This window comes from Polypterus senegalus, chromosome 8 (genome assembly GCF_016835505.1).
Source record: "Polypterus senegalus isolate Bchr_013 chromosome 8, ASM1683550v1, whole genome shotgun sequence".
Lineage (NCBI taxonomy): Eukaryota > Metazoa > Chordata > Cladistia > Polypteriformes > Polypteridae > Polypterus > Polypterus senegalus.
The window spans coordinates 135935162-135948124 of NC_053161.1; the positions used below are offsets into that span (position 1 = coordinate 135935162).

At 38.9% G+C, this 12963-nt stretch overlaps 1 long non-coding RNA gene across 1 annotated transcript in view; it reads left to right on the forward strand.

Moving 5' to 3' along the window:
* Positions 1-11241: 11241 nt before the first annotated feature.
* The window catches only part of LOC120533638, a 44644-nt gene continuing 42922 nt past the window's right edge, over positions 11242-12963 (forward strand). Inside the window, exon 1 of the long non-coding RNA XR_005634585.1 lies at positions 11242-11328. This is a non-coding gene — a long non-coding RNA (uncharacterized LOC120533638). The remainder of the gene's footprint in view (positions 11329-12963) is intronic.

Genomic DNA, 12963 nt, shown 5'->3' on the forward strand with positions numbered 1-12963 from the left:
GTAGAATTATGTTATACTATACTAATGGTTTCTGTATTTCATAGTTAGAGAGACAGTCATCACTCATTTAATTTTTTAAAGGAATTAAAAACTGAATTCAAGAAACATCAGTAAGTCTGAATAATGCATTTGGTTAGCATGTGTCTGCATTTAAGTGAAACTGAATAATTCATTTTTGAATTACATCTCTTAACAGCAGTATATATGGAAAGAACAGTAAAGGTCCCAGTTCTGATGAATGTTGCAAGTGCAGATCCTGTGTTTTTCACTTATTTGGCTGAGATGGAAATTAGCAGACTTGTCGCTGGTCTCTTTTCAGTTATTAATAAACAAATATAAGGCCATAAGAACAAAAGCAATTTATCAATGAAGAGTTGACCAATCAATCCAGAAACTAATTTTAGCTAATATTTAACTTTTCTCAGTAACTCATCTAAATAGATTTTAAAAACCATAAGGTTCTGTGCTTTAAATATATGATACTGTAGGTAGCACTTTGTTTGCATTTGTCTATATAAATCTCCATTTGTTAAACTTTGTAGGTAGTTTGAAGGTAGTTCATGACTTTTTAAAATGCTTTACTGTCTCATTATTTGCTGTCAGTCCACTTTTTAGCTTATCTGCAAACTTCAGATGTTTAAATTCTATATCAGCATAAATGTCATTAGTAAAAATTATAAACAGGAATGGTTTGAGGATAGGCGCATGAAGGACTCTGTTGATCATGTGAAGCAATTTCCCCTATCTAGACAGTTTTTTTTTCTGTAGCTTCTTAACCAAATTCCATCTGATTTTAATAGCTTCTAAATTCAGAAATTGTTCAGTGAAGAATTGTATTAAATTATTTTTTTAAGTGTTAATATGTTACTTTGCTTTTATCTGTGGATAGAGTAGGCTCTTTTAATATTTAATTGTGAAGTCTTTCAAACTCATGCAGGCTCCCATTTAGAATATAATTCGCACAGTTCTAGTTGTAGTAATTATGTTTGATAAATATTGCAGAAATTAGTGGTAAAGCATATAAATTTACAATTAATAGTATCTATATCATCTACCTACCTGGAGTTACATTTCCAGTCACCATGCAGTTCTCTATACTAAATAATTTTGAGATTGTTCTCACTTCCGTCTGATACTGCTAGGACAGAATTTTGTTCTCACTTCCGTCTGATACTGCTAGGACAGAATTTTGCCTCCTGTTCTTTGCTTCTGAATTCATCTAAGGGGTTCATAAAAGTGAATAACAAAACTACAGGTGTGTGAATGACTACACCCTTGTGTTGCTTTAACAGTTGGCTCCTGCCTTGTACCTGTTGCTCAAATGGATAGGCTTTCCTCCCTTGCGAGGACATGAACTCGTTCAGAAACTAAATGACATAGTGTGGACATGTTCATAATTACATTCTGCTCTCTATGGCTGGCTCCTCTTTTGCACATTATGTTAACAAGATGGACTCTGGCTACTTATAACCCCTATATTGGATTATGTGTTATGAGGGATGGTCAGTGTCTTTACCCAGCTGGGACACCCTCAAGTTGGAAGGACTGGTGGAGAAAACTTACACTCACCTTATCTCCTCCAGGACACTAGACGGCAGTAAATCCAGGTGGACAGCCCTGTTAGATCCTGTGCGGGCCACAAGGCGTGCTGTGGGATGTGGGACTCCCTAGTCCATAGGGTTCCAACCTCACCTGAAAGTGCTTTGGAGCCGGACCCCAGAGATCTGCGAAAGAAGAAACGGGTCTCCTAACATTGTGGCACATGAGCCTGTGTACTCACATATGACCGATGGCCCCACATTGTTGATGCAGTAGAATGAGCCAACCTTGGATGAATAGAAGGGAAGGCAGAGATTCCCATCCTGTTTTCGGACTCCCAGGTCACAGGCTCCAGGTAGGGGGTGGCAGTGCTATGAGTACAATCGGTTAGGACATAAGCCCTAAGGCAATGTTGGTGCATTGTCTTCCCGTCACCTTGCAGTTTTTATAATACAGGATAAACCTATGGACTGGTCACTGCCGATAGCCCTCCTGGGAGATGGACAGCCCTTGAAGGATGGGATGCCTCACTCTACAAGGCTCAGCTGAAGGGGGGCACTGTGAGGGATGGTTGACTACTTACCTACCTGGGATGCCTTCAAGGTGGAAGGACAGGGCAAAACAGCTTATACAGGGCTTTGTCTCCCCCAGGACACTAGATGGCAGCAAACACAGGCTTGGATTCGCTGCATTGGTGCCCACAAGGCTTGCAGGGTATATGTAGTCCCAGGGTGAGCCCTGTTCACTCCTGTCGGGGCTGCCATGGGGACCTGCGGGGTTTGGGAGTCCCTACTCTATAGGGCTGCAACCTCACCCAGAAGTGCTTTAGAGTCGCAGCTTCATATAACAGGAAGCACTCCCAGGGATATAAAGAGCTGCCTGCCACACCCATAAGTACCAAGAAAGAGTCAAGAAAAAAGGAATGGAGGATAAGAAAAGAAAGAGTGAGAGGCAGAATGGTGAGGAGCTGTGTAGTAAGGAATGGAGGCAGGTGGCCGGTGAGTGGCAGGCTTGTGCTTGAAAAGGAGGCTGAAGAAGTGGCACCCCTTAGAACTATATGTGGGAGTAGGAGCAGCCCTCATGTGCTGTGTTTCCCTTTAGATACTGAAGGACTGGCTGAGGGAGACTTGAGTGGGATTCAGAGTGGTGTCCTGCAAACACCAAGAGACTGGTGGTGGGAACCTGAACCCAGGATAAAAGGCTGACTGCACCTGTCATAGGGTGGGATAAACAGATTTTAGAAAGAGACATTGGGACTCATGTTTTAAGAAGAAGGATCTTCCAGGAGTTTTAACTTAATTTTTTATGGTGTAAGAAAGACTCCATATAGCACCCGACCCGACACAGATTAGACACGGGAGACACGTGTAAAATTAAATAAAATTTTATTTTCTTCGTCTGTGAGCTATGCCTTCCCCGTACCCACAAACACAACACAGTCCCAAACACACAGTAACACAATTCTCTTATTCCTTCTCCACCACTCCTCAACAAGCTTCGTCCTCCTTCCACCCGACTCTGGCCCCTGAGTGGCACCTTTATTTAATTTTGTGTTTAATAAAACACTTAAGTACTTTTACATTTACCTCTTGCTAACTGTGCATGTCCTCATTTGCTTATCTCATCCTTGGTCTTTGAGTACCTGTGATATGAGGCCAATTCTAACTGTCACAGTGCTATAAATATTTTCAGTATAAACATTGTCAGTATAACCATGTTTCCAAGTCTACTTTTGTAGTGTCTCAAAATATTTGCAAGACTCTGTGACCATGGCCCATGAAGTTACCATGAGGCTACTATCATAGATTCCTCAGAATCGAGATACTATAGATCAGCATCAAACAAAATGAAAATGAAAGAAATAAATAAAGCTCAGAACCAGGCAAGTTTCAATATGGTATATTATCAACTGTTTACCTTTTGATGGACAGGTATCATGATATTTACATGACGATTCCTAAATAGATTTAGAACTATGATTAAGTGACTTCAGTAAAGTGATTTGTAAATGGATAAATGTAAAAAATCCTGACAGAGAAATATTTCTACATACCTTTAAAAAGTAAAAGTGACCGTCACCTGTGCTTAAGCTTTGGATACTTGTAGTCCAGTGATGACTGCTATATAGCCACCTGGGTTCCTTTCTTTTTAATAAATAATGAAGTTAACACGATTCTTTAAAACAGGCATTTTTTATTATATGACACTTATAAAACTATCCTCAGTGCCATCCAAAATATAATAGAAAGTACATGTGCGGTTTTGAGAAGACACAATGAAAATAACGTTTTCAGGTACAAAATAAGGCATCCAATTGTCGGTTAGAAATAATGCGCTTTTAGATTAGGCATGTAATTTAACAGCCCATACACCAGTATTAGCTTATGGGCATTTTGTTCATGTAAAAGCACTGGATACTCCTATGAACAAAATGTTTATATTAATATTGTCTATTTTAGGATGTTCCTTTTACTCATAAATAAGCATAACTCACATTGATTATCTGGGGATTTTTTGCAGAGGATTTGAAATTGACATACAGGTTAGCAGGGTGCAGTCAGGACAAACAGAGGGAAATCTCCACTATCTGCATGTATAGCACAATGACATTTTTACTTGTATGTCTCCTTAGAACAGTTAACAAAAACACAATACAAAAAGTAAACACATAAAAAGTATTATGGACACCAGGGGATATACAGCTCCCCAAACCCCAGACACAACAGACACTGAGGCCAACTCCAGCATGCAACACACCTTTATGAAGTGTGGGTAACATTTTTCCCTCCTTTCCCACCTTATATAGCACAGTCCAACAAGCACAATAACCTTAACATCTTTCTTCCTTTCTTTCTCTCTTCTGCCACTTGTCTGCCTCCAGTCCTCCTCCAACAGGCTTTGTCTTCCACCTGCCGATGCTGGCTCCTTTTATATGGCTTGGTGACCTACTTCCAGGTGAAGCGGAAGTGCTGCAGCCAAGGGCCTAACAATCATCAAGGAGCCATGGGCCCCACCAGGGTTGAGCTTCCATTCTCCAAACCTATGGCTCCACTGCAAGCCAGGGGGGCTGCCCTCTGTCTGTGCTCCGTTCAACTCCTTCCCCCGTGACAGAGGCATCTCGGCTGGATAAGAACCGTCCGTTACAGTCTACAACGCATACAATATTTATATGTACACAGTATTTGTTCTTATGATTGTTCAGCAACTTCAGGAGCTGTGTACAGAAACTGATCCTGAATGTACTGATGAGAGTGCCTATGGTTATATACTGTTTTTAAGGAAGGCAGAAATAAGAATTACAAAAAATGACAGTGTAGGACAACTGAGATCTTTAATTATGTTGTTTGCCTTTCTAAAGCAGTGTATGTTGTATACAGTGGGTGCCATTAATATTCTGTGCTGCTTTCACCACCCTCTTCAATGCTTTACAATCCTGAGCCAAATAGGTGCCATACAAGAATGTGATCCAACCAGAGAGGATAGACTCCACTATGCATCTATAGAACTTAGTTAAATCAGATGGAAAAATGTGTGTTGTCCTAAAATGTCTGGGGAAGTTGAGGTGCTTGTTGAGCCTTTTGACAAGAGTCAAAATGTGTTGTGCCTACATTAGTTTCATCAGTGATAGTCACTCCAAGAAATTTTAAGCTGCTTCCCATTTTCAACAGTATCTCCTTCTATACAGATGTCAGTGTGGTCTGCTATCTCCTTCCTGAAGTCTATGACCAGCTCTTTGGTTTTGCTGACATTAAGGGTGAGGTTCCCCTGGGACCACTGAGACAGCAGGTAGACCTCTTCTCTGTAAGCCATCTTATTATTATTGGCAATTGCAGTGCTAGTTGTGTCTGGCCATATAGTCAGAGGTGAACAAAAATGATAGAAGTGGGCCCAGCATAATATTCTGTGGAGAGCTTGAGTTGAGGATCAGCATGAAGGATGTGATGGCTGTCAATCCACACATGCTGAGGTCTGTTAGTTAGGAAGTCCAAAATCCTGATGCAGCGGGTAGCACTAAGTCATAAATTGAGGATTTTCATGGATATCTTAGCTCGTACAATAGTGTTAAATGCTGACTGTAGTCTTTTAACAGAACTCTAGTTAACAGTTTTTATTATCCAGATGTGCCAAGATGGTATGAAGTGCAAGAGATATGGCACCTCTGTGGACCATTTGTGACAATATGAAAATTGAAGGTGATATCTATCTGGAGTCTTCTTTTTAAAGTATTTTGCCTTTGAACCCCAGTTTCTCCAAGAGGTTAACCAGAGGATTTGTGGTTAAGTTACTTCACCCTGAATAGTAGTTAACCTAGAAATTTTACAGAGGACATGCCTAACGGAAAGCATTGGCTTAATGATTAATGTGAACATGTAGAAGTATTGACGTGTCATACAGGCAAGCTACAGAAAGGGGTGAGCCATTGCATATGATGCCAATGCACTTACAATCTTTAGTTTCTTAATGACGTAATCAGCTCTATTCTTTGTCTATTTTTTTGTTGAAGACTATGCATTGCCCACAATATCATGCAAAAAAAAAAAAACAGAAAAAAAGAACAAGATGGGCATTTACTTGCCGTATGCAGCAGTATTCACGCCAAATATAGGTCTGTCAACCAGCTATACTGCTTTCCTTCTAAACCACTCAAATGTAAATGAAGGACATCACATTTAAGAACTGTGTCGTCATGCCCTCTCCTGTCAGTTATCTTAGGCTTTACACATCATTTGTTAAGGTGAAATCTAGGTGACCGTAAAATTATCTTAGGGTAAGTAGTTGTGGTCATTACGTTCATTTGTCCCACGCTGTGACTTAATATATTGCAGCTTTTGATTTAAATTTCCAGGCATCCATTATTGCTCCCTATATTATTTCAAGGACAATGTAGCCCTTATTAATGCTTCATGCAGGATGGTTTACACTCCCCCACATACAAAATCCTTATATGTCAACAGTGAGAAATTGCCTAGGGTCTTGTCCCTCTTTGTTTCTCATCCTTGCTGGCCACAACCTGTAAGCCTCCAAGTCAGAAGTGAATACTTATCTGCAGTTGGGAGGACATTACATTACACAACAGTAGGCACCATCATTCTCAGCCTTGCTGCCTTCTCCCCACACCTTTCTTTAGGCTACTGATGGATGTTCTTACTTGGGCTGGATTAATTGGTAAAGATCTGTTGGTGTTTCTTTATGTTTAAAGATTTCTGGGGCAGGTTCTGCTCTTGTCTCACTTTACTTGATTTATGTCTCTTTATAGGTCTTTTTCCTTTGTCTTCTCGTTGCCTATTATAGAAATACTATCCGAAGCCCGCCATAGCATACATAGAATAGCAATGGAAAATGGTAAGAAAGGAATTCAGTATAACAAAGGCTTAGGAAACCATCGTTGCAGTATAACGAAAATAGCAAGGAGCGAAACCAATGCCAATGGTCGAAAGAGTACCTTCCTGTAGCAGGCTACGGAAAACATAGACATATATAGATAGACGCCGCATTCACTGTGTTGCCCAGTCGACACTATAAATCAGCGCATCCGCCCTATTGCGAGTGGTAAAAGTGCCATTTAAACTAATACAGGTAGATGTGGAAACCGGGTTTTCTGATGAAAAAACAATAACGTTTTAAACAGTATCGTTTACATACAACAGATTTTGGCGGATCGTTTACATGCAATTATTTATATCCATTTATACACTAAATGCGTGCGTATCCCATGGTCTTAGAGTTGGTGGGCGTGGCTCTCTGTCTTGCATGTGCTCTCTGTCTTGCTTGCCCTTAATTAGAGTTGGTGGGTGGGGCTCTGTGAGTTGCCGATCGTGGCCCTCTGTCTTGCGTGTAAAGTCAACGTGGCTCAGAGGTGCATGTGGACTTTTGCACAGACAAAAGTGACTGAGGCTGTGTTTGGTGAGTTGTTGCGTGCCTCAAGAGCGACGCTGGACTCGGAAGAGATGGTTACAGTTGGTGTGTGTGGCTCTGTCGTGCGTATCCCATGACGTGGTAGGAGGGTTAGAGTTGGCAGGTGGGGCTCTGTTGAGCGTATCCCATGGTCTTAGAGTTGTCGGGCGGGGCTCTGTCTTGCTTGTGCTCAGTGTCTTGCGTGCCCTTAGTGTCTTGCTTGCGCTCAGTGTCTTGCATGCCCTTAGTGAATTATATATATAGATTTTTGCCTCAGCCATCTATACATTTACTAAGTCTGCGTATTTCAGTTTTAAGGTTGCAGTGCAAGCCAATGCAGGAACCAACCAGTCGGGTTGAGTCATGATAATACAATTTTATTCACTGTACAGGATTTTAGAAAATGATTGGCACGATCCATAAAAGATCCAGGAATTTTGCTTTCCTGAGTGTGATTAACTGAAATGGTTGATTACTGTATGTGTGTTTATTCCTCTTTTTGTTTTGTTGCGTTGCTTATGTCACAGCCTGAGGCCCACACTCGCTTGTCATATGCTGAGTTCAGCTTAAAAAAAACTAAACAAAAAAGTAAGATCTGGCTAGAGTTCATTAAGCAAGAAGTACTGCCTTGCGAAACATCTGTTTTTGTCATTTTCCTACTGCGGCATGAAATCAATGTTTCCATCTGATGGTTAAGTTTGAAAATTACAAAACTCGGGTCAGCACTTAAGATGTGGTGTGCCATAACCCAACAATGACATGCTTAAGTACGCTTAGTCATCTGTGACTGTTTTTCCAAAGAACAATAGATAAAAATGATAGTAATTTAAATTTTCAACTTCTCTTTGTGTCTGTCAAAACATTTTTCATGGAATATAATCTGCCTGACTATCAGGATAAGTTGCCTGAACATTTTGTTATATCAATCAACAGTACACAATCAATAGCAAAGAATTAAACAAAAAGGGAAAGAACAGAACATTTAGAAAAGCACATACTTAATAATTATGACTTCCAATACTATTGCAGAAATACTTCACAGAAAATTTCCTATGTCTTCCTTTGGCACCTTGTAACAAGTAAATAGATTAAGTGGTTTCAGGATATGGATGGATCCAAGTAGGACTGAAACATTTATAATCAAAGTCAGTGGTCCACTATAGTGAAATCTCCTTGCAGAAGCTTCACAATCAGTAATTCAGCATTGTAAACTCACAAAATGTTCAATGATTCATCGATGCATATTCAGAACCCTCTTGTTTCAGTAGCAGTATGTAACAGTACTGACCAGCATCAGATAAAAGGTAAGAAGCAGGGCACCAGACCACTGTTGCCAATGAGAAATCATATAAATTCATAAATTAACTATGACAAAATGCATTTTAAACCCTTAACAGAGTTATTGTTCAAAAGTGCAAACATAATTAGAGAGTCACAGTAGCAACGGTTTAACATGTTATAGGGCAAAATGCACTTGGAACTGCCTGCTTAATTTACTAGGACTGTCTGACATTTTTACCAATATATGTAAAATAGAAACCTGCTATACAACATTTAACTTTATTTGTTGTTCTTTGATAACAGTTTATATAAAGAAGTATTATTTATTTGAACAAAATACTTTTAATAAGTTTTACCAGCTTGTGACTTTACATAATACTTAATGGCATAAGGAGCATTACTAGAATACAGCATTTATCTGTGCACTGATTGGAGTAAATTAAAAAATATATAAATAATATGTAAATTAAACTAAATGATAAAAGAAGTATTCTCCTGAAGGATAATTCCAAGTTACTTTATAGGCATGGCTGAAAAAAAAAGTAATCTCATGTTGTCCTGCAGAATAGAGAGAGTCTCTCACATAAGCTTTAGGGTTTAAAGTTTATGTATGTAGTAATAATTCAGGAAGTAAATATTTAACAAGATTTCAGTAAAAAAAAGTATTTGTTTTGCACATTTTGAGCTAGATAATAGACATGTGGATTATTCAACTCGAGTAACATGACTTTTTTCCATTGACATTTTTCACATTGTTTGCCAATGTACAGAACTGGTGACTATTGAGTTCTGTTATGTAATAAACTTCTTTCTTTCCATTCTGTATGAAAACATGAGATTTATTTATTTTTTCACCACTATAAAGTGCATGGAGTAAGCAACATAATTAAAAAATATCTAATTTTAGGATGGAGTTGTCCCTTAAGCCATTCATTTTGGAGTTCAATTTTAATGATAGCACAAAACTCTTTTTTATCTGCTAAGTATTTTCCACAACACATGATCAATTTGTTAATATGTCACTGATAAAAGTATACTAAATTAAAATAATAATAATAATAATAAATACATAAATTAAAAAAAAACTATAAGTACTAGAAGTAACAGTATTGTGAAACTGGTTTGATCTCATAAGGTAAATTTGATGCATCATTTTATTTTTGTCCTGTTGCAGAAGGCTTAGGATCCTTCAGATTGTACAATATGAGATGACATATTAGCAGAACTTTACCTTCCTGAGACAGCATGTGTTGTGGATGTCATGGATCACAGGGATCTGAGTGCCTGTAATCTGCTTTGCTGTTTTTACCACCCGCTGCAGAGCTCTGCGATCCTGATCTGAGCAGCTTCTGTACCAGAAAGCGATGCATCCTGTAAAGATGGATTCCACAGCACACCTGTAGAATCTGCACAGGGTTGTGAGTTACTTCCGGGCCTTCCTCAGTTTCCTGCTTAATTTTAATTAATAATAATTGATCATTTCCTAATTATAAAATAACTATCACTGCATCCATTGTTTTTAAAGAGCGCCAAGGTAATATATATCGGAAAACCTTGAAATTTAAGTCATAGTAAAATAGACTAAGTTTCTATCTACCAGCTAATATTAGTTAGTGAAATCTTGTTTAACAAATTTGATCATATTATTAAAATTTAATTGTAACTGCTAAATATGTGAAGTGATGTCAGATGGGCAAAGGGAACAGATCAAATGTAAGCCTATATCCAGAGGCATATTCAGGAAATCATATACTCTTAATCTCAATGCATCGAACCCAGTCATTCCAGATGTTTTATTCCCCATTCCCACATCACTTAAGTGTATTTCTGTTCTCTATTTATTTTATCACCTTCAGCCCAATTCTGCTACTGAGCTCATCTTTTCGCTCCCTTGGATATGTGCCATATTCTCATTTTAGTACTATAACTGAAATAGTGAAATGGGATATTTAAAATGTATTATCAGCAGTTTTACTGCCTTATGATTATGCTTTGGGTCTTAAACTTTCAGTGTATGTACACGTCTAAATAAATGTAGTTGGAGAATTCATATTTAAGGTAAAATAAGCCAAATGTATGCAAACCTTTAACAAATTAGATTAAGATAGGTTTTAAGATCAGAATATCTTCTTCATAAAGACCTTTTTCATTTTCTCTTTTACCTATTCTACAAGCCAGTTTCTCAGTGGCATAATTGTTGGTTACTTATCTTTGCCAAACAACTGTTTTTGTAGCATCATATATGGTATGAGATTCTGAGTTTGCATACTGCTGAGATAATTTTAGTACAGAGTCAAGCTTGGCTGTGAAGAAAACTTGACAGACGAGATAAAAAAAATGCTATTTTGGCATCCACATTCCTATCATTATGTCTAGATGGTTTAATAATAATGTAAATTAATTATATTGAACATTTTGGCAGATGTTCCTATAGGGACAACTTGGTGTTCTATTTAATTAGCAACATCTCTCTCAGCAGTCAGGAAATTTGATTGCAGTAGTCAATAGATAGTGAAAACAATGCCTCAGGAATCTCAATTGTTGTTTGTTAATATATGGAACAGGATGGCATCAAATATTACAGAGTAGAAAAAGTCTGGGGTGATGATTAAGGTAAGAGAGCATATGGCATATTTGCAAACAGCTGAAGCATAGAATGGACTGGAACAATTCTTCTAGTCATTTTGCTTGATACCTGGAATGGATCTCCTTTTCTTCAGTATTTTAAAAATATTTATTTCAGTTTATGGTCTATTAAAGATGATCTGGAAACCCTAGCCTAAAATGGGGTTAGAATGGGGTCTATTGGTATTTATGGTAAGATGGGGTCTGGTTTCTGCCCCAACCCTTCATTTTGTGTGCTATTTCCACCTGGCTCCCCCTATTATAATTTGTTGCTAAGCAGCATTATTTATGCTGCAGTCAATTAAATAATGTTGTAAGGAAAATAAAATAGATAATCTGTCAAAAGCTTCTTTTCCAGGGATTGTGAATGTTAACTCTTTGTAAGACCGTAGTATGAATTATCTTCCTTGTTTTCTTTTTCATGGGAAATAGCTTTGCCTGTTTTTTTATTGCTTTCTTAAGTAGTTTAACCTTTTTGATTAAGTATTGAATTTATTCTTGGTATTGCAGAAATAAATTATTGTATTTGTTTACCTATTAACAAATCCTTGTTCTATTCTTTTGTCTTCTTTCCTGGATCTGCAGTCTCATACTGGCTTGTCTTGTACAACAAGTATGACGGGGCATCCTCTGCTCTGAGTCCTTAAGGTCTGGTTCCTCAGTGCAGAAGTCGATACTGGGAGGTCACACAAAGGGGTTGGCTTCCTACAGAGGCATGCTTCTGTTTGGCTAACAGAGGGCCATACTAAAATATTGTGTCAGTCTTCTCAGGCACTTTAACCATTGCCTTGCCCAGGGCAATGTCTCTGGTGACTCTTCCTATAAAGTCAGTAAATGGAGTGGTAGAGCATGGGGGGGTCATCAGGTCACTGGCACTCCTGATATTTATGCAAAAAGACGAACGTCCAAGTCTTTAGAGTCCTGGTGCTTCCTGTCTTGCTATATGGTTGCGAGACATGGACTGTATCCCATGACCTGAGATAAGGACTGGACTCCTTTGGTACTGTGTCTCTTTGGAGAATCCTTGGGTACTGCTGGTTTGACTTTTTGTGAAATGAGCGGTTGCTTATGGAGTCCCGAATGATGCACATTACCTGTATTGTGAGGGAACATCAGTTATCACACTCTGGCCATGTGGTGCAATTCCCAGAGGGTGATTCATCTCGCAGGGTCCTCATTGTTGAGGACCCGAGTGGCTGGACCAGGCCAATGGGATGCCCATATAACACCTGGTTGTGGCAGATAGAGGGTTATTTCCGGAGGGTGGGACTGGACCGTGTGTGCCTGGGGGTTACCAACCAGGATCCAAGTTGGGTGTGCGATGGATAAGAAAGAAGCTGTCTGGAGTGAGCTGGATGAAGTGATGGACAGTACCCAAGGGACAGAAAATGTTGATATTGATGGATATGTTGGTGAAGGGAACAGAGGAGACGAGGTGGTGATGGGTAGGTATGGTGTTAAGAAGAGGAATGAAGAAGGTCAGATGACAGTGGAATTTGTAAAAAGGATGGACATGGCTGTGATGAATATGTATTTTAAGAAGAGACAGGAATATAGGGTGATGTATAATAGTGGAGGAAGATGCACACAAGTAGATTATAGCCTATGCAAGAGTCAATCTGC